Here is a 25,453-nt window from a genome sequence, read left to right as displayed (position 1 = left end):
GAGAGGGCCAGATGGTTTAGCCCTCTGAAATCCCCCATGGTTTTCTCAAAATCAGACCATCAGTGGCAGTCTGGAACTAAGAGCAGCTCTGGATGTAAAGCAAATCATGATTTGATAAGGTTTAATTTTTATTTAAGTACAGGGGAAAAAGAAAATGCATTAGCAGAAAAGATAACCTGAGCTTCACTTCTAATCATTTCTGCCCGAGATCTCCTGGTACAAATGGGAACTTGGACTTGGAAACTACTGATATGATGGGGAAAGCTATCACACCCATCTTTGCCTGCCCAGTGCAACTTGGCAATAGTATTTTGCCTCACCTGTTCCGTGGATCCACAGCTTGCCAAACAATAAAAAAAAAAAAGGCAAAACGCTTTCAAGACATAAGGGTATGGGCATTATAAACCAAAATCCAGTCTTAATTCAAACATTTTTCTCATTTTTTTTTTATGTCTTGGAAATTCAGAATTACAGAGAGAAAGGAAAAGCTTGAGAGAATGAGAAATCCTCCATCCTTCTGTTTGACCCCCCAGATGGACCAGACTGAACCCAGAAGCCAGGAGCTTCGTTTGGATCTTACGTCCCCATGATGACTGGCAGGGGCATAAGCGCTGTGCCTTCTTCTGCTGCATATTCCAGGCCATCAACAAGGAGCTGCTTCAGAAGCAAAGCAGCTGAGAAACAAACCGGGGCCTTCAAATATTTTCTTCAGTACATTCTGCTGCAGTATAAAACGCACACACACATGCACACTCGCACCAGAATTGGTTAGTGGGGTGTGGTTTGTGTGTCTCAGACACTTGAAATACTCTCCTTATTACTTGACAAAAAAGTAAAAGTGAATACTAACAGTTGAAGTGAAAATAGATGAGATTCTGCCATCTTTTTTGATTATGTGCTTGGGGAATAATGAGCTGATCCTTCTATCCTCCTGCCCCTCCAGTTCGTCCTAGCAGAAGCATCCTAGTTGTAGCACGGTGGAGACAGAGCATTAGATGGCAGTACCACAAGTGGATAGGGCTGGCTCAAAGCACTGCATTGTCATTTTTAAGGCAAATGAAAATGGTCAAACTCTCGGCCTCTCCCAACCTGTGTTTCCTCATCAGAATATTGCTGAAAATCTCATCGACCTCAAAGAGTTACAGTAAGAATTTAGCTTTAGTGTAAGTGTGATAAGGCACAGTATAGCATAGCAGATCTGTCAGGACTACCTCTGCTTAATTCCAGCTCCCTTTATGAAAAATGTGCAAGTTTCTGCAAGTTGCTTAAAAGTCCCAATGACTCGAGGAACTAATCCTGCCATCTTCACAGTGATATGGTACAGATTTTTTAAAATATACACAAATAGCTACTTAGAACCTGATTACATAAATACCAGTATATATTATAGCTATAGCAATAGTTAATAATTTTATTTAATGAAATTATTGTTATATTTATGTAGAATAAGATGTAGAACTCAAAGCATTTAGAAAATAATAGTGGATCTGTTAAAGTTTGCAGCTAACTATTTACAATTACAGAAAAGAAATTTCTTTGTGTCCCTGAGTATTCCAGCTAGAATGAAGTGTCTGCCTCATCTGGTCAAGTTACAATCTAGACAGTAACAGATCAGATGACAGAACAATCAGGTGTATCATGCTCCATCAGTATTCATGTAGGGGAGGCCTGCCATTTAAAATCAAAGTTTTAGAAAAAGAAATGGATATTTTAAGGGATGAATGTTAGCCCCTAATAAACATTGGAATTGATTTAATTTGATCCTCACACTATCCCTATGGTTTGATATTTCCCCCTCCTTTTTTTTTTAAAGATTTTATTTATTTTATTACCAAGCCGGATATACAGAGAGGAGGAGAGACAGAGAGGAAGATCTTCCATCTGATGTTTCACTCCCCAAGTGACTGCAACGGCCGGTGCACGCCAGTCCGAAGCCAGGGACCAGGAACCTCTTCCAGTCTCCCACGCTGGTGCAGGGTCCCAATGCATTGGGCCGTCCTCGACTGCTTTCCCAGGCCACAAGCAGGGAGCTGGCTGGGAAGTGGAGCTGTTGGGATTAGAACCGGCGTCCATATGGGATCCCGGGGCGTTCAAGGCAAGGACTTTAGCCGCTAGGCTACGCCGCCGGGCCCTCCCCCTCCTTTTAACTATGAGGAAACTGCACCTTAGCATTAAAAACAAATTGCCTTGGATTCAAATGCAGCTCTCTCTGAATACAGGATTCCTATGAGTAACCATGCAGCAGGATAAATCTACGAACAAGGTGAAGTCCTCTGCATTTGATGAACTTACTGGTATAACTGTGGGAGATAAGACACAAGTGTATATTGATAGATGCTATGACAGATATGTAAATATCCTATCTAGGCATCTGATTAAAAGTAGCAGTTCAAGGGAAAAAGGTCACATGTGGTTGAGGACTGGGGCAAAATTTGCTGAGTTTGAAATCTGTGATGTTTCACCTTACTGGATGTGACAGATATAGAAGTGAACTCACACCAGGAGTTGGGGAGAACTGTGTTTCCCCAGCTCTGCCACTTGGTGGCTCTTTGGCTAGGCAAGTTGACTATCTGTCTTCCTTGTCTCATGGGGAATGAAGAGGAGAAAAAAATGCATGTCTAGCGTCTCAGTAAATGGTACTGCTATTTTGATTTCTCCACACGGTAACAGACTCAAAGAGGAAAAATGTGTGCCCTAGTGAAGGGTATTCAATAGGATAAAAGAGGGAAAAAAAGTTGAAATAAACAAGACAGAAAGTTTGTCCTTACAAATACACCTATGCACATATGTGAACAGGAACTCAGACATGAATCAACACCAGAGACATATTTCATCTGTGTCTTGGCAGTGGGTGGGACTGCAGATCATTTTTACTTTAAGGAATAAAAATGAAGACTGCTTTGCTAATTGTATGCTGCAGACTTTCCGGACACACACCAAAAAAAGAGGTGCCTTCTCCTGTCTTGAAATTCTTGAGTCAGACATGAGCCAAATAGTAGGAAATCTGGGGTTTGGTCAAGAAGACTGAACCCACAAATGTGGCATATTTCTCACGACCACAGGACTCAAAAAAAGCTCTCCCAAACAAGCAGCATCCCAAAAAAACAACATATTGCCACCCAGCAAAAAAATCTAAGTGTGCTGAAAAAACAACAACATATGGCTGGGTGGAGTGTGACCAAAAGGAATATAGTTATCACGTTTTGAACATTCCTTTTACAGACTTGAGTGAAAAAGAAAAATTTCTAGGACAGAACATGGCGTAGTCTTACAGCCTGTCTTTTTTGAAAGCACAATTGAGGACAGGAAAAGCAAAGAAAGGCTGAGAACCAGCAATGGAATCTCATCTTTGACTCAAGAATATGCTGAAAAAGAAGAAAAAAAAGTGAAAAAAGATTAGCTTAATGATGCTTCTTGCTTTGTAACTAGAGTGCTACTGAGATTAAAACAGAGAAAGGAATGGACTGTACCTGAACATGGTCATTATCAACACCAAAGCCGCAATATACACCGATAATAGCTCTTGGGTGCCATCATTATGTACCTAGAATCTGGGTTTTGTTTGAACAAAACAGAATCTGCTTCAAATTCAGTGCACTGCTGGGGATGTCAGTTATATAACTGTTCCATAATTCAAGGTGAAGTCATACAGCGAAACTAGAAGCAGAAGAGGAAATGAACTTTAAAACTTTGAGGTTTTTTTCTATTTACCTAAACCTGGCCTGTTTACTCATCAGGTGCAGCATCAAAGCATAACTAGAAACTATGCCCTCTCTATGGATCAGTACGTGCTAGTCTCTTCAGCCTGTGCCCCTGCATTCATGTGGGAGACCTGAAAGAAGTTCCTGGATTCTGGCTTCAGACTGGCCTAACTATGGCCATTGTTGTCATTTGGGTGCATGGAAAGTATCTCTCCCTCTCTCATTATCTCTCAATCCCCCTACCCCATCTCTCAGTCTTCTAAATAAATGGAAATGGTTAAAAATGTATTCTCCAAATAATTAAAGAGCATAATGATTAATGAAATAAGCCAGTCCTGAAAAGACAATAATCACACGTCTTTTGTGGTGATTAATATACAGAGTGCAGAAAGGGAATTTGGGGGAGGCGGAGGGGAGAATTAAAAAAAAAGAAAGAGAAAAACCCAAACAATAAGTAAATAAATAAATAAATACAACTTTTTTTAAAAAGAAAAAAACAAGGTGTGAATTAATTTGACATCTTGATATTTAATTGCTATTTATAGCCCTGTCTATACTTGAAAGGAATAGTGGCTTTTCTACTTACTACTTGTTTAATTTTTATTTGGTAAAGGAGTAAGCTTGTGATTAGAAAATAAACCGAGGGCCCAGCCTGGTGGCCTAGCAGTTAAAGTCCTTACTTTGCATGCACCGGGATCCCATATTGTCACCGGTTCTAATCCCGGCGACCACGCTTCCCATCCAGCTCCCTGCTTGTGGTCTAGGAAAGCAGTTGAGTAGGGCCCAAAGCCTTGGGACGCTGCACCCGTGCGGGAGACCTGGAAGGGGATCCGGGTTCCTGGCTTCGGATCAGCTCAGCTCTGGCTGTTGTGACTGCTGGGAGAGAGAATCATCAGATTGAAGATCTTCCTGTCTGTCTTTCCTCCTATTTGTGTATCTGCCTTTCCAATAAAAATAACAAATCTTAAAAAAAAAAAAAGAAGGTAAACTGAAAGTATGCTACCATGAAAATGGAAAGAAAAGTAAAGGAAGAAAAGGGTAGAAAAGGGATGGTTGGAAATATCATTACGTGCTTAAAACTGTATATATGAAATATGTTTGCTTTATATAAACAAATATTCACAAGAAAAAAGTTCACAACAGATATTTCACTCTATTTACTATACATAATCTCTTTAAGGTCAATTTGGGTAAACATATAATTCAGGTGGATTAAATATGGTGACACTGAAGTCTGTATCAACCTCCTTTCCTGCTTTTACCATTAGGAGTCTGATTATTTTGAGTGGAGTAGCGGACGGTGGTGAGGGCTAGTGCTACAATGCTATTGTCTTCTAAGAGAGGAGGAACACATAAAGCTTGCTTGTGAAGTTTCTGCTAATGAGTGTAGGTCTACCGAGTGCTCACTTTGGGCAGTTAGAGGCACAATTATAGCTGAAGCTGGTAGATTCTGTTGACTGGTCTCCAAGTCTATCCTGAGCCTCTGGGTTCCTTAGCAGTTTAACATACCCTGTGAATCTGCCCTGAGGCTGAGCTAGCCAGATGCATTTATTTAGTCATTAAGAATGATCTTGTCTCCCAGGTGGTAACTTCTTTGAACGTAAGAACTGTGTAAGAAGAATTCATAAGAGAGCTGAAATTTTCCTAAGCTTCTATAATATAAAGGCTGCCTGCTCCAGATTTTCCCAGACTCTATGATTCCTTTACAATCTCCATCAATTCAACACCAAGGCTAGGGTTTCAAGGTGTGCCCTGGTTTTCCTTTCTTTCTCTCTGCTTTTCACTTTTCCTAGAGAGTAGGAACTGTTCCCTACTCCTTACTGTGTGATTACATAGATGGTATTTCCACAAGGCAGCTGTTGAAATGGCTATAAAACCAAGCCACTAAATTATAAAAGCAATAATGTAATAATAGGTCAGGGGCTATTTAAAAACTAAGACCTCTACAACCATGCTAAGACAGATGAGACTTTTTTAAGACAGGTGCCCCAACAATTCTGAAAATAAGATTTTTGCAACTTCGATTTCTACCTGAAAGTGACTTTTGGAGACAGGACGGAACTGGAACCATTTATCACATTATGCTATTCCCACATAATTAGAAATACCCTATCATCCCCGGAAGCCCAATATTTTCAAGAGTAGAAGACCCCTGAGAGCACACTCATTGAAATGTGTCATTTTTAATATCAAAATATTTTAAAATTGTGCTGTTTGAGAAGGGAAATTCAATTCAAGTTATATTAAATTATAATAATTGTGTCAAGCTGCAATTTCCAATGACATCTCCCGTTATTTGTGTTCTTTAATGTGACCTTGCCAATCTCCTACAAGTTGAGAGCTAATGCATCTCCCCTTGAATTTGAACAGGACTGAATCAACCAAGCAAGCACAATGGAAGGGACTCTAGGTTACTTCTCTGTCAAGATCACAAGCAGTCACATACATGTTGCCTTGTGTGTGGGGTCATTCATGCTTCTAGAACCACTTCTAGGAACCCAACGATCTTGATGCCTCAGAGCTATAAGGAATTCAAGTTCATGGAGAGGCTGGATGCAGACACATGGTTTACCATCCTGGTATTGAAGTCAGCCCTGCTTAGGATCCAGAGATAGGGTAAGTAAGTCTTCAGATGTTTACAACTCTCAGACATTTAGGCCAGTCCTCACCTTTGAGTCTACCATAAGTCCAAATGATTCTTACCTTTCTCTACCATAATTCTTGACCCACAGAGTCTATGAACATATTAGAAAATAATTGTTGTGAGCTATGGTCTATTGAATATTAAACATCATACACAAGCTGTTTTCTATTTGCTTATCTTCAGAATTGTCTCAGTCAACCCCTTTAAAAAATAGTTGATTTGAACAACAGTCGGAAGTGAGAATGGCCCTCTAAAGTGTGTTTCATCTCTTGGGGGAGGCAAGGACACCTTGTACTTTCTGTGATTTGTTAGACCAGACATGAATATCTGTAGAGTTTCAGACAATTTGACTTTGACACAAAGTGAAATTTGCTCTAATAGCTAAAACAATATGATTGTGAAATGGAACCTACAGAATACATTTTTTGTTTTATATAAAATATGTAGAAATACTATCAAGGTTTTGTTGAGGAATAGAATCTTACACAGAGCAAATTCAGTCCATCATTCTGGAGCTAGACAGTGCAGAGGTGTGTGTGTGTGTGTGTGTGTGTGTGTGTGTGTGTGTGTGCATGTGTGTATGTTTACATGAAGGTTTGGCTATTGCTTCTGTGAATTTGAGGCTTGTCCTAGGCTTTGAAAGGGGTGAAAGTGGACAGGAGAGCTTTGCCTTTTCCTGGACAGAATTTGTCCTCTGACAAGAGTCTGGAGATTTCAAGCCCCGGTTTATAATTTCAGGGAAGAACTTCCTGAACACAAGGAGCTTTTACTCCTTCCTAGCCATGCAATTTCAAAGTTATGAACTATAACAGGTCAAGTCTCAGAGATAGGATATTCTGCTCACTCTCTGATAGATGGGAACTCTGTAAGCTCCCTGGGAAACCAATTCTGACTTTAATAGGACTGTTCCAAGGATTCAACCAGACCAACCTCTGCTATGTGAGAGACAAGGGTTACAGCACTGAGGCCTCAAGGATGCATGAGAAATGTTCTAGGAAGTGTAAATGAATGATTACAGTAGAAAATGATTCATGTGCATATCTTTGTGATAACATTTATTATATTGTGTTGAAATTGTCTGCATATGTGTCTGTCTCTTTAACTAGGGAAAACATTCTGTCTAACTCATCTTTCTACCCACAGCATCTAGCATAGATTTTGGCTCAGAGAAGGCATTCAATAGATGCTCTATAAAATAACTGGAGCAAAAGCAAAATAGAGGCATCTCTAGGTAGAGAAATTCTGCAAGTCAGACACCTTGGAGTTGCCCGTGGCTTCTCCTCTTTTCTTCAACTTTCATATCCACCTGACCAGTGAGCCCTGAGATTTCTCTCTTGTGAATCAGTCTTGCTAGGATTGGTATCTCTATCCCCACTGCTACTGCCTTCTATAACTTCTTGATCATATTTTCCTTGAGCTGTTGTTATAGTCCAATAAGTAGTCTGGAACCCTGTTATCTAACTGCCTACCTCCAGCTCATTCACTATATTGCCAAAAGAAAATGTTCACATCTCTTCATTTTTTACATTACATAAAAAGCTTTCACTCTCTACCCTTTGTCTACTGGCTCAAGTCCAAGCCCCCTGAGTGAAATTCAAGGCTCCCCAGGATCTGGCATATAATCACTCAAGTTTGTTTCCCACACAGAGCCAAATTCATCCTTACCCTTGCTCAAAAATGATTCCTTCATGACTTTGAAAATTCAGTTCTCCGTATCATCTTCTCCCTTCATCCTATTCTTAATACCCTTGGCTAAGTTCTACATGTCCTTCAGGGCCAACTCAGGTGGAGCTGACTGTCTCCTTTGAACTGTTACTGTGCTTGTATACTCCTTTAACATAGATAGAACATCACTTCAAGGTAAACATGTAGCTTTTGGTTTGAACTGTCTAGATTTGAACTCTAACATTTCTATCTGGGTGATTTTAGCCAAGGGCTTATACTTTTGGTCCTTGCTAGTCCATTTTGTGCTCCTATAACAGAATATCACAGAAGATTATTATAATAAACAGAAGATTATTTCTCACAGTTTTTGAAAGTTGGAAAATCAAGATCAAAATGCCAGACTCTAGTGAGGGCTTGCTGTGTCACACATGATAGAAGGCATTCCATGGCAGAAGAGAAAATGGATGGTGAGACAGAGAAGGTGGCTGAATTAGTGTTTTTATAAGTACCCTATACCTGCAAAAATGACACAGATCCTTTGTTAAGGGTAGAGCCCTAATGGCCAAATCACCTCAAAGTTTCCACTGCTGGTGTTAGCACTGTGGTGCAACAAGCCTGTCTGCCTGTGCCATATTCATAGTGATTCAAGTCTCTGCTACTGTACTTCTAATACAGCTCCCTGCTGATATCCCTAAGAAAGCAGTGAAGAATGGCCCAAGTGTTTGGGTTCCTGCACCTATATAGAAATCCTGGATACAGCTCCTGGCTCCTGGTTCTAGCCTAACCCAGCCCTGGCCATTCAAGCCATCTTGGAGGTGAACAAGTAGATGAAGATCTTTTTTTTCTGTCATTTTTCTGTCTCTTTCCCCCCTCCCTTCTCTCCCTCCCTCCCTCCTTTCTCCTTTACAAATAATTATAACTTCTATTAAAGAAAGTTGCCACTGCTGGATACTAATACAATGACAAAACTCAACACCAGTTTAGCATGGAAAAAACATTCAAATCATATAAACAGCTCAATTTTTTTATGTGAACAACAAATCTTCTGTGTCCTGGGAGGCTGACTTTCATCTACATTCCCAATGGAACAAGGTATGTTCATTTATGGCAGAGAAGTTCAGGTTTCTTAACTCCATCTGCTACTCTGAATGTCCTAAGCTCTGGACAACTTAAAAAATGGAAGTACATGGCATAAAACACTGTAGATCTTGAGACAAGCACATTAATGGGGCCAAGCCCATTGCTTTATCAGCAAAACTGCCTGCTAAATGGAGTTGGCTGTGAAGTCAAGGCTCTGGAGCAGAGCCCTTAGTTGCTTTGCAACCAATAGACCCAATCAGGCCACAATCCATTCTGTAAGGCTTTCTTTGCCAGACAACTGACCTTGGCGACCTTATCTCCAGGCATAGGCAGATGGCAGACATGTAAGACATAATCATATGGTCCAGTCCTATGGATACATTCCTTTGCTTAAGTGGAGCCACTATAGCTTGAGTCCACGGTCCAAGCAGCAGGGAAGCACTCCTTCAAGAAATCACACAAGAACACACACACTTTGTAATGCCTTTCCTCCAAATGCTTGATATTCATAATTATGAGAAAAAGAAAATAACTCTATGCTACTGACAATACAGTGGCAGTGGCCATAAGTGCCTCCCTTAGACTTGTGTAAATAAAAGCTAACTCTGTGTGTGTGTGTGTGTGTGTGTGTGTGCGTGTGCGCATTTAGGTACTAAACTGAAAAGCTTATTGAATAAAGTGAAGATTCAGCGAGTGAGTGAATGAGTAAAAGTCAGGTATCTTTTTTTGTTTTATTTGGATAATTTGCAACAGTTGTTTTATTTCTTGTTATAATTTCTGGGGTTAAAGAAATAACCCCAGTTGCCAAAAAGGAGCACTTAAAATCAATTTGAAAGTCAGAAAGAAAAATTACTATACTAATATTATTCAAATGTCAAGTTGAGCATTCCTTAAGTATCATTGTCCCAAAACTGAAACCCATTTCTAAAATAAGGGTGTGGAGAATCAGAAAGAAGGTAACACAAGGTGCAATCCATAATCTGAGTCCTTTGGAAACACATCTTTTTCAAAATTTAGAATTTAGAGATGTTAGAATGATTATGGGTATAGACTGCACGTTTCATAATATTTTCAGTAGGGTCTGAGCATAGTCAAACATTATTTCTATGACAAAACAAGTACATCTTTTTACCAAGTGTAATTAAAAAATGATCATATCAACCCAATTCACACCAAGTAATTTTGCTAAAAAGTTACAAAAGCTTTCCTTTTCAGAATTCTTGCATTTAAATAGAGAGTAAATTATTGTGGATCTATAGAAATAATAGCTATATAATTGATACCTGCTATGTATTACGGCTGAATTCAGCCTTTTGTGTCCATTAACTTATTAAATCTCTCTTTTTTTAAAGATTTGTTTATTTTTATTGGAAAGTCAGATATGCAGAGAGGAGAGACAGAAAGATCTTTCGTCTGATGATTCAATCCCCAAGTGAGCGCAGCGGCCGATGCTATGCCAATCCGAAGCCAGGATCTAGGAACTTCTTCCAGGTCTCCCACACAGGTGCAGAGTCCCAAGGCTTTGGGCTGTCCTCCACTGCTTTCCCAGGCCAAAAGCAGGGAGCTGGATGGGAAGTAGAACTGCCGGGATTAGAACCGGCGTCCATATGGGATCCTGGAGCATTCAAGGCGAGGACTTTAGCCATTAGGCTATACCTCCGAGCCCCAACTTATTAAACCTTTAAGGGCCACTTATAACCAGGCCATTCTGCAATTGCTGAAAAGTAGGTCTAGAGAGCTTTTGTGACAGGCTTTCAGCTGCGTGTCTTGTCACTGCTAGCCACTCTCACTGCCTTCTGCTGTAAGGAAATACAATATGCCAAGAGGTAGAGGAGGTTGAAGAAGCTGTAGAGACAAAGCATAGAGAATGAGGAAATGTTTTAGGTTTTCAGCCTCAGGATTTGTGCCTTGCCTGAGTCTCACATCTTTGCTGGGTATTAGTGCATCCTTATTGCCTTAGCAAATTCCAATGTTTGCTAAGTCTAGCTTAAGATGGTTTCTATTACTTGTGAAAATAATAGTCCTAATCAATCCTATGTGGGGTATTTTTTTCCCATGTTTATAGGTAATGGACTTGAACTTGAGAAAAAATTAAGTAGCCTAACACATACAAACATTTGATAAAAGCAGACAAAAAAGTGTCCTTACTGACTAGTAGTCAAGCCAGAACTCATACCAGGATGTCAACCTGATAAACTTTTTCTGTTACACCAAGTTGCCTTTTACTAAATAAGAACATAAATTTCTCAGATAAGTGTTGGATGTTTTATTTTATTAGCGTTTCTTTTATAACATTATCAGCTGCTAAAGAATGCTTTTAATCTGAAACCACAGCACAGAAGAATGGCACTTGGTAATATTGGCAAGATTCATTATACATTGAAATAAATAATGAGCCAAGGTGAACGGGTTGTAATTCTCAGATTGTGATTGTGTGAAGAGGGAGGGAGGGCAAAGAAGACAGCAGAATGGTGATCTTTATCAGCGTGAACAGTGTTATCCAGGTTCACCATTAACTCAAGGCCATTTCCATAATGAACGCTGACAATATTGCCTATGGCTCCTAGGGTAATCATAGATCTTCCATGGGTGCGATGGATCCCACTTCCTGTTTGGAAGCATAAATACTTATTTTATCTACTTGGGCTCTCTTCCACATGAGGCTACCTAATTCACTACTTTGAGAACATAACATTTAACAACAAAGGAACAAAGCACACAAACCAGTACCATGGCTGCCCTACAGCCACAAGTGTGAACTATGGCACACAATATTATCCTCTGACATGGACAGGCTCTGATTTTCATTATCACTGAAGGTAGCAAACAAGGTTTGTGGTCATTCCGAAGATGGAAACTCTTGCTGAATTGTATAACCAGGCTTAATAGGCAATGCTTTACAGGAGACTTTGGTGTAAGTCTACAAATATTCAGTGATGTGTGTTGAGGAGGTGTCCTTGCAGTTCAGCTTGACGTGTGAGAAAGACCTGCCTAGGCAGGATTCAGGGTTCACTTCCTAAGGCTAACTAATCAACTGCACAACCTTGAGAAAGTTACTTTCTCTGAGACTCTGAGATTCTGTTTCCTCTCCAGGAAAAATGGAAAGATTAGAATAGATGAGCTTGACATTCTCTTCCAGTTTCTGTGCTTGGACATGTTAGAGTCCTTGAAACACGAAGTACAACAAAGTTAAGGAAGTAGGTAGCAAAAGCACAGAACACAGGATAAACTCATCACAAACTGGGCTGGAGTCCGTGAATTGCTATGAAGATCAATTTTCTCACATGGAGGTTTTTGGAATTATAATTTCAATATCACAAACCACTCTGTGAAGCTAACAAGATAAAAAAAATGCTAATGTGGAGGCAATTTTAAGAGCTTTTGATGTGAAGTAAACTTTTCAAGACTACCTAGCCTTTAGGACTGCCATCTAGTGGACATTCTAATAATTATGTGATTTTGATTACCTCCCAAAATTCCTTAAAAAATATATGCGACAAGTAGGTTTTTTTTCTGAAGCGGTTTCCCTCACCAGTTAATGTCAACGACAGACATGATTTGTTCCTTTTTAATTTAAATTATCGTGTTAGAAGAATTAGCCTCCTTTTTTGGACCTTTTAACTAGTCAGTCTTCCTTAAGTGAATGTACCAGACTTCCTTTTAAAAATTGCCTTTTCCTTGATGATTAAACTCTGGGAATGTGATCCGAGCTGGAATATGGATCTTGAGTAGAGCAATTACAAGACTGAAAGCAGTAAACATGTCTGGACTGCCCACCAAAGCAGCTTTTGCTGCTACTTGTTACTTTTTACTTTTCACAATTTACTTGCTACTTTTCATCTCCTGATCCTAACTCTCCAGGTTTCCAATCGGGTTTTAAAGAGATCTCCTGTTGTTTTATTGAAGTGTATAGGTTACAATGTGTGGAAGATGTTGCTCTTTGCAATTTAAACGCCTGCATTTATACAGTAAGAGCCAGAGTGCCCAAGGCTGACCTCAGCAGCACTGGAGATGTTTCCAGCTGCACAGCAGCTGTAGGAAATGCTGCCATTGCTCTACTACAGGCTGTGTACTGCTGAGCTACATTTTTTTTTCATTGTGTGTTGTCTTACTATTCATTGCAACCACTATTTGGGTTAGTGCCATAAATCCCATTTTACAGATACGGAAGATAAAATGAAGACATTTGCCTAAGGACACACAGTTGATATGAGGCAGAAACAGGGTGAGCTCCAGCCTTTTTAGAAAGAGGGAAGAACAAGGCTTATTCTCCTTGTGATTTGCATTTCTTTGTGTACAACCTGATAATGTAAGAACAGTGACACATCACTTAACAACTGGGATACGTTCTGAGAAATTTATTGTTAGGCATTTTCATCATCGTGCAAACATCATAGTGGACTTACATAACCTAGGTGATACTGTTTGCTCTGCAGCTAATGTATATAATTGTATTTGCTATACTTTCATACCACTAGCAGTATAGGAAGGTTTACACCCACCAGTATGGGTCAGTAACACATTTTCCACAGTGTTAGGATGCCTACATCATCATCAGGCAATGAGAATTTTTCAGCTCCATTAAAATCCTCAGGGAATACTGACTCCCCATAAAATATGCAATGAATCGCTGGCTCAAGTGCAGTTATGCAAGGCGTGATTGTGCCTGCCTCACACTGTGACCTGAAGTGAGCTTTTAACCCAAAGCCTGTTACCTTCCAGCTGAGTTGCTGTGTCCCTGTCCTTTGACCTTGCATTGTTCTTCCTCCTCACAAGATGACACAGCCATCTGCCCTATGACACCAGCTTTTTTCTTGGAGTCATTTTCATCCCTCTGCTCACATCAAAACTGGCCTTCAAGAATATCTGAGGCCAAAAAAAAAAAAAAACACTTTAATTGAAACATAGCCAACCTTCCTTTTCTTGGCTTCTCTTACAATATATTCAAGAAGTATTTGAAGGCTTATTGATAGGAAATGAAGCAAAGACAAAAAATCCTGAAGACAAAGCATAAAAAATACAGGAATCTGAACTGCTGCAAGTGGCAGATTTTTGATTTATGTGATTTGTAAGTCCATTTAAGTTGGGTGCTGTTCTCCGCCCCATGCTATTTGGGAGCCAGTGAAGGAGATGATGCATTTGAATTCCAGGGTTTTCTCTTCTCATCAAGAATTGTAATAAAGACAATTTACTCATGAATTCAATACATGCTAATCATGATGTCATACATTTTCAAATGTCTAAATTAAGATCCTGATTCATGTTTCGAACCAGCCACTCCAGATACCTCCTTTTCTTTCCACTGCTGTCTCATTATTCTTAGTCCTCACAGCCTGTTCTGAAAAGTACTCGGTGCCCAGAAAGGAAAGATGCTCCCTACTCATCATGTACGAGTGACTCTCACCATCAGAGCATAAAACCAGACACACATTGGTTCCTACAAGAATTTGAACCTGACTCCTGGCTCATTAACACTACTCTGTGAATAACTAAGCCAACTGGTGCAGCAGTGAGAGAAATTTCTTCCTTATGTCCTAAAATATATGATCCTGACCTCCTCAGGGACCCTGTTTGCCCTGCACAAAAGATCTATGAGCCAGTGTAGTCATCTGAGTCCTGGATGGCAAAGCAGCAAATGCTGTTGACCCCATTCACTGGGAGCCAGTATGTAGCTGATGAACTACCTGGAGGTATTAGTTAGTGTTGACAAAGTCTTCACCACCTCCAAACCCATTAATATGACCTCCATAACATTCACATCATTGGGGAAATCGAAGAATTAGTGCCCCTCTGCTAGGCACCCACTCTGCTTGCCATTGAGGCTGAGAAGAGCAGGCATTTTTTACTTAGCCTCCTTTCTTAGGAGAATAACTACCATGACCAAAAACAAAAACTCAAAATCCCTGTTAATGAAGATAACATACTTCTGCTTGTGACTTAATAAATGCTTCCTTTGCTCCCAATGGCTTGCACACTTCAAATGATCAAACCATAGCACTTTCAGGATGTGTTCTACTGAGAATGGCACAGTATTAAAAGTCTCAACTTCAACCAGCTGCACTTGAGTTCTATTCTCTTCTAATCACATGACATTGAGAAAGTTACCTAATTTCCCCGTGCCAGAATTCTCATCATTAAGTGGAAATAAATACTAATGGCTCTTTCTGTAAAGTCACGAGATTATGTATGATTACATGTGTGTGTATGTGTGTGCATGTGTGCTTTGTATAGACCCTAATGGCAAATAAGTGCTCAATAAATTATTACTGTTATTAAAAGAACTCATAAATATGCATATGCTTAGGACAGCTTAGATTATTAGTGAATGTTAGCACAATATTTGTAAATAATGAGGCTGTATTCAAATGTAAGAGCTGAAGTTTATTAACACTTGCCTTAGAGACGCTGCTATGGTCTAGTAAGACATGAGTCAGAAAGAAAATTAGGGCACACAGCAGATGGTTCTCCAAAGCATATGACCTACTCAGTCTTGAAAATGAGACTAGTCCTGGTCAATTGAAGTCCCTGGATTTTTTAAGAATTTGAAGTGCTATCAAATATTTTCCTCTCATTCTGTCCTTAGGAAAAGATGTGTGTCACATTTCTTTCATAAAATGAGGGGCAGGCATTTGATACAGTAGCTAAGAGACCACTTGGAGAGCTAAAATCTTTTGTCAGACTGCCTAAGTTTGAATCCCTTATCTGCTTCTAATCCCATTCCCTGCTAATGTGCTTTGAAAAGCACCTTGAGAAGCAGCAGGTGATGGCTCAAGTACTTGGGTACTTGCCACCCAAGTGGGAAACCCTTGTTGAGTTCTACAACCTGCTTCTGAATTGGTCCAGCCCTGGCACGGAAGGCATTTGGGGAGTGATACAGTGGATGGAAACTTCTCTATTCCTCTTTCTGTGTATTTGTGTGCATTTGTCTGTCCGTCTTTTTCTACCTTTCAAATTTATATAAATAAATAATACATACATAAATAAATAACTACATAAATAAATAAGTGAAAAATATGAAATACTCCAACAAAGCATTGTACAGTCCAACTGTGGACTTCGAGATCTCTCTTTCCCATTCTTGTTGCCTGCAATTCAACCAAATTTGTAGGAATGGATTAGAATTCCAATCTGAATGTGTCCCGAATCAATTTTCTTTGTTTTCCTTTGCATATCTAAAACAAGTTGGGGAGAATCAAGATGGTGGAATAGGGTAAGGACACATTTAAACAGACAGAGAAATATTAACCACTGTGAAAGAAACAGGGCACATTCCAGGAAACAGGAGAGGACTGAATAACAGCAGAGGGGCACCTGGAGATTGACAGACACAGGAAAGCAGCAGACACAACAGTGTGGTGTTGCAGTGACTGATACTCCAGTGGCATTTAACGAGTGGTGATCCGAACTGTACTGACAGCCAGAACTACACCAGCAACCAGGTGGGAAGGGACAACTATGGGGAGCTCAGGCAGTGAACCCAGACAAAGAACTGCCTGTCCTGCAGGTCTGTTTCATTTGACCAGGAACAGAGACAGAGCAGCAGATCCCAGAAAGGCAGTGCAAGAACAGGGTAGATTTCACAACCCAGTTCGTCCCCTAAAGCTGTATAGGATGTCATTATGTTTAAGGAGGCAAGGGCTATAGATAGTACTGTGCATGCACTAAGCTGGGAGTAAACTCCTTTCTGGCTCAGCAGACTGCAACAAAGTGGCATCCTACAGGTTCCACCCAAGATAGGTCTGGGTAGCCCTCAGACCTGACAACTAGCAGATCAAGAACTCTAGTAGTGGCACATCAGGTGTCATTTCATACCGTGTGGCAAAGAATTTAAGACTGCAGGGGACATTAATTTTGTACCCTGCCCCCAAAAAAAGAATAAATATAGATGAAGACAGTCAATATTTACTGAATTATCTACTGTCTGCCAGGAACTAGGTACTTTACATATATTGTGAGATTCATTTTCAAACAACCTTAAAAAGTAGGTATTACTGTAATTTTCCTATTTTGCTTTTTTTATTATTGAGGATCTGGAAGCTTGTGTGGAGTCTTAATCTAGCTCACTTTTTCAATCCAAATTCTAATGTATGTTTTCCATCCTTTAAATTCTACACTTCTAGAGGGCCAGCACCATGGCTCAAATGGCTAATCTTCTACCTGCTAGTTCTGACATTGCATATAGGCACCAATTTATACCCTCGTTGCTCCATTTTCAGTATAGCTTCCTGCTTATGGTCTGGGAAAGCAGTGGAGGATGGCTAAGATCCTTGGTACGCTGCATCTACGTGGGAGACCCAGAAGAAGCTCCTTGTGGCCATTTGGGAAGCAAGTCAGCAGATGGAAGATCTCTCTGTTTTACCTTCTCTGTGTAAATCTTCCATTCTAATAAAAAATAAATAAATCTTAAAAAAAAAAGACTGCAGGGGACAACAGTGAGCTGTGCAAGCACTGAGCTAGGAGTGAACTCATTGAGTTCAGTGGATTGCACTGGTCTCACAGGAAAATAATACTGACTATGGCATCGTACGGGTCAAAGTAAGTCTGTGTGGCCCTCAGACATAATGGCCAACAGGTTCCATCAATATCAGTACCACCAACAACCTAGCTATATAGGACAACTGGCGTCTCCCTAATCCTGGGACCTATTCCAACTGGAAGTGGGACAAAGGTTGTACAGACAACGGTGCAGTCTTAGCATGGTATCACAGGAGGTGGAGACTGGTTCGCCAGGAGCTGGGGCTATGGAGATCATGGTGGAAATCTAACATAAGAGCCCAGACCTGGAACTCTCTGGAGGGAGTGGCACAATTGGCTGCAAACAAAGAACCATGTACCAACTGCAATAAGTAAAATTGAACTATAGATCTGTGGGTGACAGAGCTTAGGAACTTGCCCCAAGGAAAAGAATCTGCCTAGCCAGAAGTGCAATGACTAGCAGCAAAGAAGAGACAAAGGTAAAATTTGCTAGAAGTTCATTATGCTCATCTTTAATTGTCTCCAAGCGCCCAAATCATAATAATCATATTTGGTCAGTCATGAGTTTTTCAAGTAACAATATGTTCCATGTACTCAAAGATCTACATATAATAAAAGTTATTATTTTTATCATTCTTAAAGGCAACTTTCAGTAAAGCTGAGGTTTTCTTTTATTTCTGCAAATGTGTGTGTCGAAGAACAAAATGGCAAATCAAAAGCGCAGTTAGATACCACTCTAGATTTGTGTGGTCTTACCCCTACTGCTTCTGCACTGTTAGGAAAATATCAGCCCAGTGTTTTTTTTTTTTTCAAAGACTTAATTTTATTGGAAAGATATACAGACATAAAAAGAGGTGTAGCAGAGATAAAAAGATCTCCCATCAGTTGATTCAGCCTCCAAATGGCCACAACAGCTGGGACTGGATCAAGCTGAAATCGGGAACCAGAAACTTCATCAGAGTTCCTCATGTGGGTCTTAGGGGCCCAGACACTTGACACATCTTCTGTTGCTTTCTCACATGCATTGCCCAGGAGCTGGATCTGAAGGTTCTGGGACTTGTACTGGCACTCCAGTATAGGATGCTAGTGTCACAGGGAGTGGCTTAACTCATAGCACCACAATACCAATGCTGTCATCCTAGAATTATAATTATTTTGGTCTTGTGGAACCTCAGAGTCTAAAGTGTTCTCAGATATCTACAAACCATGGTTTGGGAACTGCAAAAGCAGAGAACTAATACACCAAAAATCATTTGCCTCATTAGAAAAAAATTTCAGAGATGTATTAAGTAATACATGTTCAAAAGCCATGATCTGACACTGTTTAATCACTTCGCATCTTGGCCTGTTTTTCTGCCTCTTAGTCTCTCAGCTTCCAGAGCTCTGCTCATCCATTGTTACTATTAGTGCCTGAGAACAAGTGGCAGGGTGCCTTCTGTCTCAAGCAATGGCTCTACATAGTGGATTCAGCAATCAGTGCAAGGCAATTAAGTTCTTAAGCAACTCAACTTGTTTTATTTTTTTTTTAATTTTACTTCTTCTTATTATTATCATTTTATGATACAGTTCCAGAGACCCTGGGATTTTAATTATTCCCTCCCCCCTCACTGAGTTCCCTTATATCATTACTATATCATTACCATAGTATGGTTCTTCATACACAGTCATCTGTCCATCATTGCGGGCATGGACAATGGCAGAGTCCAGCATCCTATTGTCAAGATATAGTAAACAGTTTCATTAGGAGTCCATCTTTGTCTGGAAGTAGAGATGCATACTGCATTGTATCCTCACATTACACAGTTACTATGCTTCCCCTTAAATGAAAAGCCACAAAACATAATCAACAACAGGAAGAAAAAAAAGAAATTAATAAAACCATGAAGTTAAATAACAGGTTACTGAATGACTAATGTGTCACTGGAGAAATGAAAAAAAAGAAAATCAAGAACCTTCTTGAAGAAAATGATACTACTGTATGATCTATGAGTCACTGAAGAATTTAATCGAAGAAAGTGTTTTGAAGAAATAAAACCAGCAAAAAAAGATCAAAATGCATAAGATACAGTTTCCGCTGATCTTTGTTGGTGAAATGTGTCTCCTGCAGGCAACAAATAGATGCGATTTGTTTTTTTAATCTAGTCTCCTAAGATGTGATGTTTAATTAATGAGTTTAAGCTATTTACATTCAGGGTTCATATGAATGTGTGGTAATTTGGTCCTGTCATTTTAGCAATGGGTTGTTCATTGATTTAGTCTTCTGTTGCTATTTTACTGGGATGTTCTTCATATTTGCATTTGGTTTTGTTTGGTGTTCTTCCTTTTCTCTGTCAAGAGAACATTTTGAAGTATCATTTGTAGGGCAGATTTGGAAGAGGCATATTCTTTTAACTTTTCTTTTTTATTTAATTTTCAAAGACAAAGGAAAGTTTTGCTGGGCATATTATTCTGGACTGACAATATTTTGCTTTTTGTCTGGATTATGTCTCTCCATTCTCTTCTGGCCTGTACAGATTTCTGTGAGCGGTCTCCTTGTGGGTTTAATTGGCATTCCTCTGTATGTCAATTGGTATTTTCACTTGCACATTTAAGGATCTTTTCCTTATGTTCAATTGAAGAGAGCTTGAAGATCATGTGTCTTGGTGAAGATCGTTTTTGATCAGTCCTGTTGGGAGTTCTGTGCCCCCCCTGAATCTTGTTTCCCAATTCTTTTTCTAGATTAGGGAAATTTTTCCTTAATATTTCATTAAATATATTTGTAAACACAGTTTCTCTTTCTACACTTTCTGGAACTCCCATAACTCCTATATTTGGTCTTTGAATAGTGTCTTTCAATTCTTGAATGGTTTTTTTTTTTTTAAGCCTGATCCAGCTCTGCTTCCAGCTTTTTATTTGCTTCCCCCTGGTGACAGGAAATATCTTCTAATTTTTAGATTCTTTCATCTGCCTCCTTCATTCTATTTTGGAGACTCTCCACTGTACTTTTCATTTGCTCCACTCTATTCAGCTTTGATTTGATTCATTTCCAGTGTGACATATTTCTTGAATTCCTTGAACTCCTGCTTTACGTGTTTCTCATTGTTGACAAGAAGTTTTATAACAACTATTTTGAATTCTGTATCACAATAATAATTCACAATATTTGCTCTTTGACTAAGTTAAAAAACAGAGGAAGCTCAATGCATTTTTAATTGTGGCAATTAAATTGTGATATTAACATGAAATGTTAGGGGAAGTAAGATAAGGGATACAGGTAATTTTTAATAAAGAGTTGCAAATTTAAAACTATTCTGAAATAAAATGCAAAAAATAAAGAAAATTTTGAGAAGTTTAAACCACCAGTGTGAGAGTGATTGCTTCCCAACACTTAAGAGGTTTCTGGTGCTACTAACAAATGTGATGTTTTGCTGAATAAAATGATGAAGATTAGAAAACTTGGCATACATCAGTGAACCAATACTTCCCAAATGATGAAAGCATGATAATACAAAATTATCTCACATCCAGCATTGTTTTCAATGTTTAAGAAATCTCTTTTCAACAAGTTTCAGCATAGGCTCAAAGAAAAATATTCAAATTGCTTTAAAAGGTTAATATAAAGCATTTTGTATTACCAAACACAAAGCTAAATGAGGCTGGACTCTCTTCATGTGGTTCAAAGGACACTACACCACAGTGGGCTAATACAGAAGCAAATATGAGTATCCAGTTATTTTCCATTATACCAGCAAGTAAAACACAGAACAAAGCCAAATCTATCACTAAATATAAATATTTTTAATTAAAAAAACAAGTGGGGCTGACACAGTGGTGCAATAGGTTTTTTTTTTTTTAATTATTTATTATTTAACTTCAGTAATTACATTGTATTATGTGACACAGTTACATAGATACTTGGGTTCTCCCCACCCCTCCCCAAACCCTCCCACCATGGTGGATTCCTCCACCTTGTTGCATAACCACAGCTCAAGTTCAGTTGAGATTTCCCCATTGCAAGCGTATACCAAACATAGAGTCCAGCATTTATTGTCCCGTCAAGTTCAACGGCTTCTTAGGTATACCCTCTCTGGTCTGATGACAGAGCCAGCAGAGTATCATCCCAGTCAATTGAAAGCTCCAACATACCATCAGCAAAAATTTACATCATTATGGAATTAATTGACATAGTAATGAGTAACCAATATGTTAAAAGTAAATGCGGGTTCCCAGCCACCTTCTAAAAACAAAATAAATCTAAAAAAAAAAAATTGGCTTTTGGCGCAATAGGTTAACCCTCCACTTGCAAGAGCCACCATCCATTCGGAGTGCTGATTTTAGTCCCAATGGTTCACTTCATATTCAGCTCCCTGCTATAGATTGGGCAAGCAGTGGAGGATGGCCCAAAACCTTGGGACTTTGCACCTCATGGGAGACCCTGAAGAAGTTCCTGGTTCCTGACTTTGGATCAGTTTAGTCCAGCCATCAAAACCATTTGGAGGAATGAACCAGTGGATGGAAAACTTTTGTGTGTGTGTGTCTTTTCCTTCTCTGTGTAAATCTGCCTTTCAAATAAAAATAAATAAACCTTAAAACTGTGATTTGTGCTCACATATCATGTTTTTGATTTTTTTTATTTAACCACAACTCGAATGTCTTCTGTGATAGTTTTTGATGCACAAATTCATGCACATAAGAAGCCTTCTGAGAATTCAGTAATTTTTATGAGGGGTATGGTGGTTTTAAACTATACAATGTAAGGATTTTGCTTCACGTGAAAACCTGAAGTATTAAACATCCACGGAATCCATTTGCTCATTCCCTTAATACACAGTGAATATTTTCTGATAACCATTGTACTAGGCTAAAATCAGAAAAACATGTAAATAATTAGAAATTAAAATAATGGGATGTGCACCGATGCAATTAAAATGCAAGGAAAGAGGATGTCACAGAAATGGTGAAATTCTCACAGTCCAATACAGAAAGAGGATGATAAGGATCATCCCCAAATAAAATCTATAAAAACAGAGATGGGAGAGGTGGAAAAGCACAGTCTTTTCAGTGTCAAGTCAGTGGAGGTACTTAAGTACAGCATAGCTGGGATAAAATGTTTGTGTGGAGGAAATTGAGGGATTCATTCTTCTAGAAAAAAATTTTTCTGGCAGGAACCAGCTTTGGTGTCCCAGAGCAGACCATTTTTGGTAAATTTAATTAGGAAGATGTATTGGTAACATTTCATGTAAGCCTAGGGGTGGAAGTGTTAGATCATGCAATAAATATTTGATAAAATTTCAGGTTGTTGGGCCCGGCAGCGTGGCCTAGCAGCTAAAGTCCTCACCTTGAACGAGCCCTGGATCCCATATGGGCGCCGGTTCTAATCCTGGCAGCTCCACTTCCCAGCCAGCTCCCTGCTTGTGGCCTGGGAAAGCGGTCGAGGACAGCCCAAAGCTTTGGGACCCTGCACCCGTGTGGGAGACCTGGAGGAGGTTCCTGGTTCCTGGCTTCGGATCGGCGCAGCACTGACCGTTGCGGTCACTTGGGGAGTGAATCATCGGACAGAGGATCTTCCTTTCTGTCTCTCCTCTCTGTGTACATCCGACTTCCCAATAAAAAAATAATTATTATTATTAAAAAATTTTCAGATTATTTTCCCAAGTGGCTGCACCACTTTATGTTCCCACCAGTGTGTGAAGGACTCCAAATTTCCTTTCATCTTTGCCAATATTTGTAGTGTCTGACGTTTTTATTGTAGCCATCCCTAAAGATATACTTCCTTTCTAAAGCAACACCTTGAGAATTACTCCCAAATTTTACTCACCTTTTGTCTTCCAGCAACTAATATTGTGGCTTGTGTGAAATAGACCCTTCTTTGAGGTAGTGCTCAATTGAAAGAAGAGCAGGAATGGAAATTAGAGACACGAATGGAGTTGATTGCAGTGAGGAAGTGGAGAAGAATCTTGGGAGAGGGAAGGCAATAGGCTTTCATGATTGGCTATATCAGGGCTAAGAGAGAATGTGAAACCAGAACGTCTGTATGGCTAATTTTTCAGGCATTCATACATTTTGATAGTGATCCTACAGGGTCACAAGGCATGGTATATTTACCCTTATTTTAGAAACAAAGCAACTGCAACTAAAAGACCTTACTTCCAAGCAATGACAAAGCAAAACCTCCACCAGATATTTTCTGACCTGGAGCAACAGATGTGCTATTCCTGATGCCTGGAAGTCCCTGGATGATTTCTGAAGAAGGTTTTTGCTGATTCTGCATGCAAACACATATCCTTGCAATAAGAACTAGATACAATGCATTGATCAAAAGCTAAGCAAGGTCCTTTTTAAGTGCTGTCCTTAAATTACATAGCATCTCTACATATGTGTCATTTTGACCTTTCTTAAAGGCAGTTTTCTACCTGCAATTCTATATTTAAGGAGCATATTAGTGCATTGGCTAAGAATAAGAGTTCTGCCACCATAAGACCAATGCATGATGTATTTTAAGGCTCTCCTGAAGTTTTCATTCAGTATTTCTGAAGAACAGGAAAATTTTGAAAAAAAAAAAAAACTTCCAGACAAGAATAACCAGGATAGCAAGACATGTATAAATAATGGAACATGAGAGCTAGATGAAGGAACTGATGACTAATAGTCTGGGGGAAGAAAAAAGTGAGGAACCTAAAAGCTGTGAATTGACACAGCAACCCTCATGACATAATTACATATTCCATGTCACTGGCTCTCTTAAAAAATCTGACTATCTCAATGCTGTCCTGATGAAGCTCATGTTTCCAACACATCAACCATGGGAGACACATTGAAATCATACCCAAACCACGACACCTTATTCCATGCCTGAGTTACTGTGACAGTGCTTTAAAATGATCTCACTCCTTTGCTTACTTCCCAACTTGCTAGGGTTTCCTTCACCACTGAAATCTTGAAATTTTTATTACTGTTTCTCCTGCTTAGTTTTCTATTGGTAAATACTTTTTTCCCTGAGAAATGCCAAAATGTATTTCCTTGGTAGTGAGAACCATGACTTCACCAACATAAGCATACAATCTCTGCCCAATAGTTGGTTGATGGATATTTTAGGCACTTGTCACTGAATAAATAACAAAAAATATACAAATTATTGTAACTATTAATGCTTTTTATAAGAAGAGTACAACAGAAGGTGTGTTTGATGTTGGTGGCTCCTTACTTCTGGATGACTGTGGCTACTACTCAACAGGCTATTCAGAAAACCATTACTTGTGAGAATAATAGGATAGAACTGTGGTAATGATTCATTATCATTTCCTCATCATACCCACAGGAAGAGGGTTTTTTCTTTTATCAAGTATGTGCTTTACTGAGTCTGAGTTTTCTTCTACTATTAGAGGAAGATCATCAAAACTTGACAGCTATTCATTGGACTATTTTTTTAAGTATAAAAAATACTCTACTGACTTGAAATCAAGGGGTGAAGAACCTTTCTATTTATATTGTACTAGCAGTTAGCATTTTCAGCACAGAGCTATCTGTGTCACGTGGCTGTCCCAGGAAGCCGCTGGGTCTGGAAGGTCACTTCACACTGTTTTGTTTAATTTTAATTTTTGATGATGTTTACATAGTTTATTAAGGTACAAAGAGTCAAGGGTTAGAGGAAAGTGGGTGAAACCAAAGTTTCTACATTCTTCTTTTTCTCTCTCTCTCTCTCTTCCTCTATCTAGGGGAAAAGGACAGATACAGTGAGAAGCCACACCCAGCCTCCCAATTGCCTCCATACCCTGGGATGGGGTATGGCCACTTGATGTTATCCCAGGGTCCTTGATGTGGGGCATGCTCTAAGAGTCTTATTCTAGTGATTTTGATCGTTCAATAGCTCTGAATTGCTATCAGTCTTGCAATTCCAAGCACAATGAAA

The sequence above is a fragment of the Ochotona princeps genome, chromosome 9 (assembly GCF_030435755.1).
Source record: "Ochotona princeps isolate mOchPri1 chromosome 9, mOchPri1.hap1, whole genome shotgun sequence".
NCBI lineage: Eukaryota > Metazoa > Chordata > Mammalia > Lagomorpha > Ochotonidae > Ochotona > Ochotona princeps.
The sequence above is the reverse complement of the archived record's forward strand: the minus strand, read 5'-3'. Positions refer to the sequence as shown.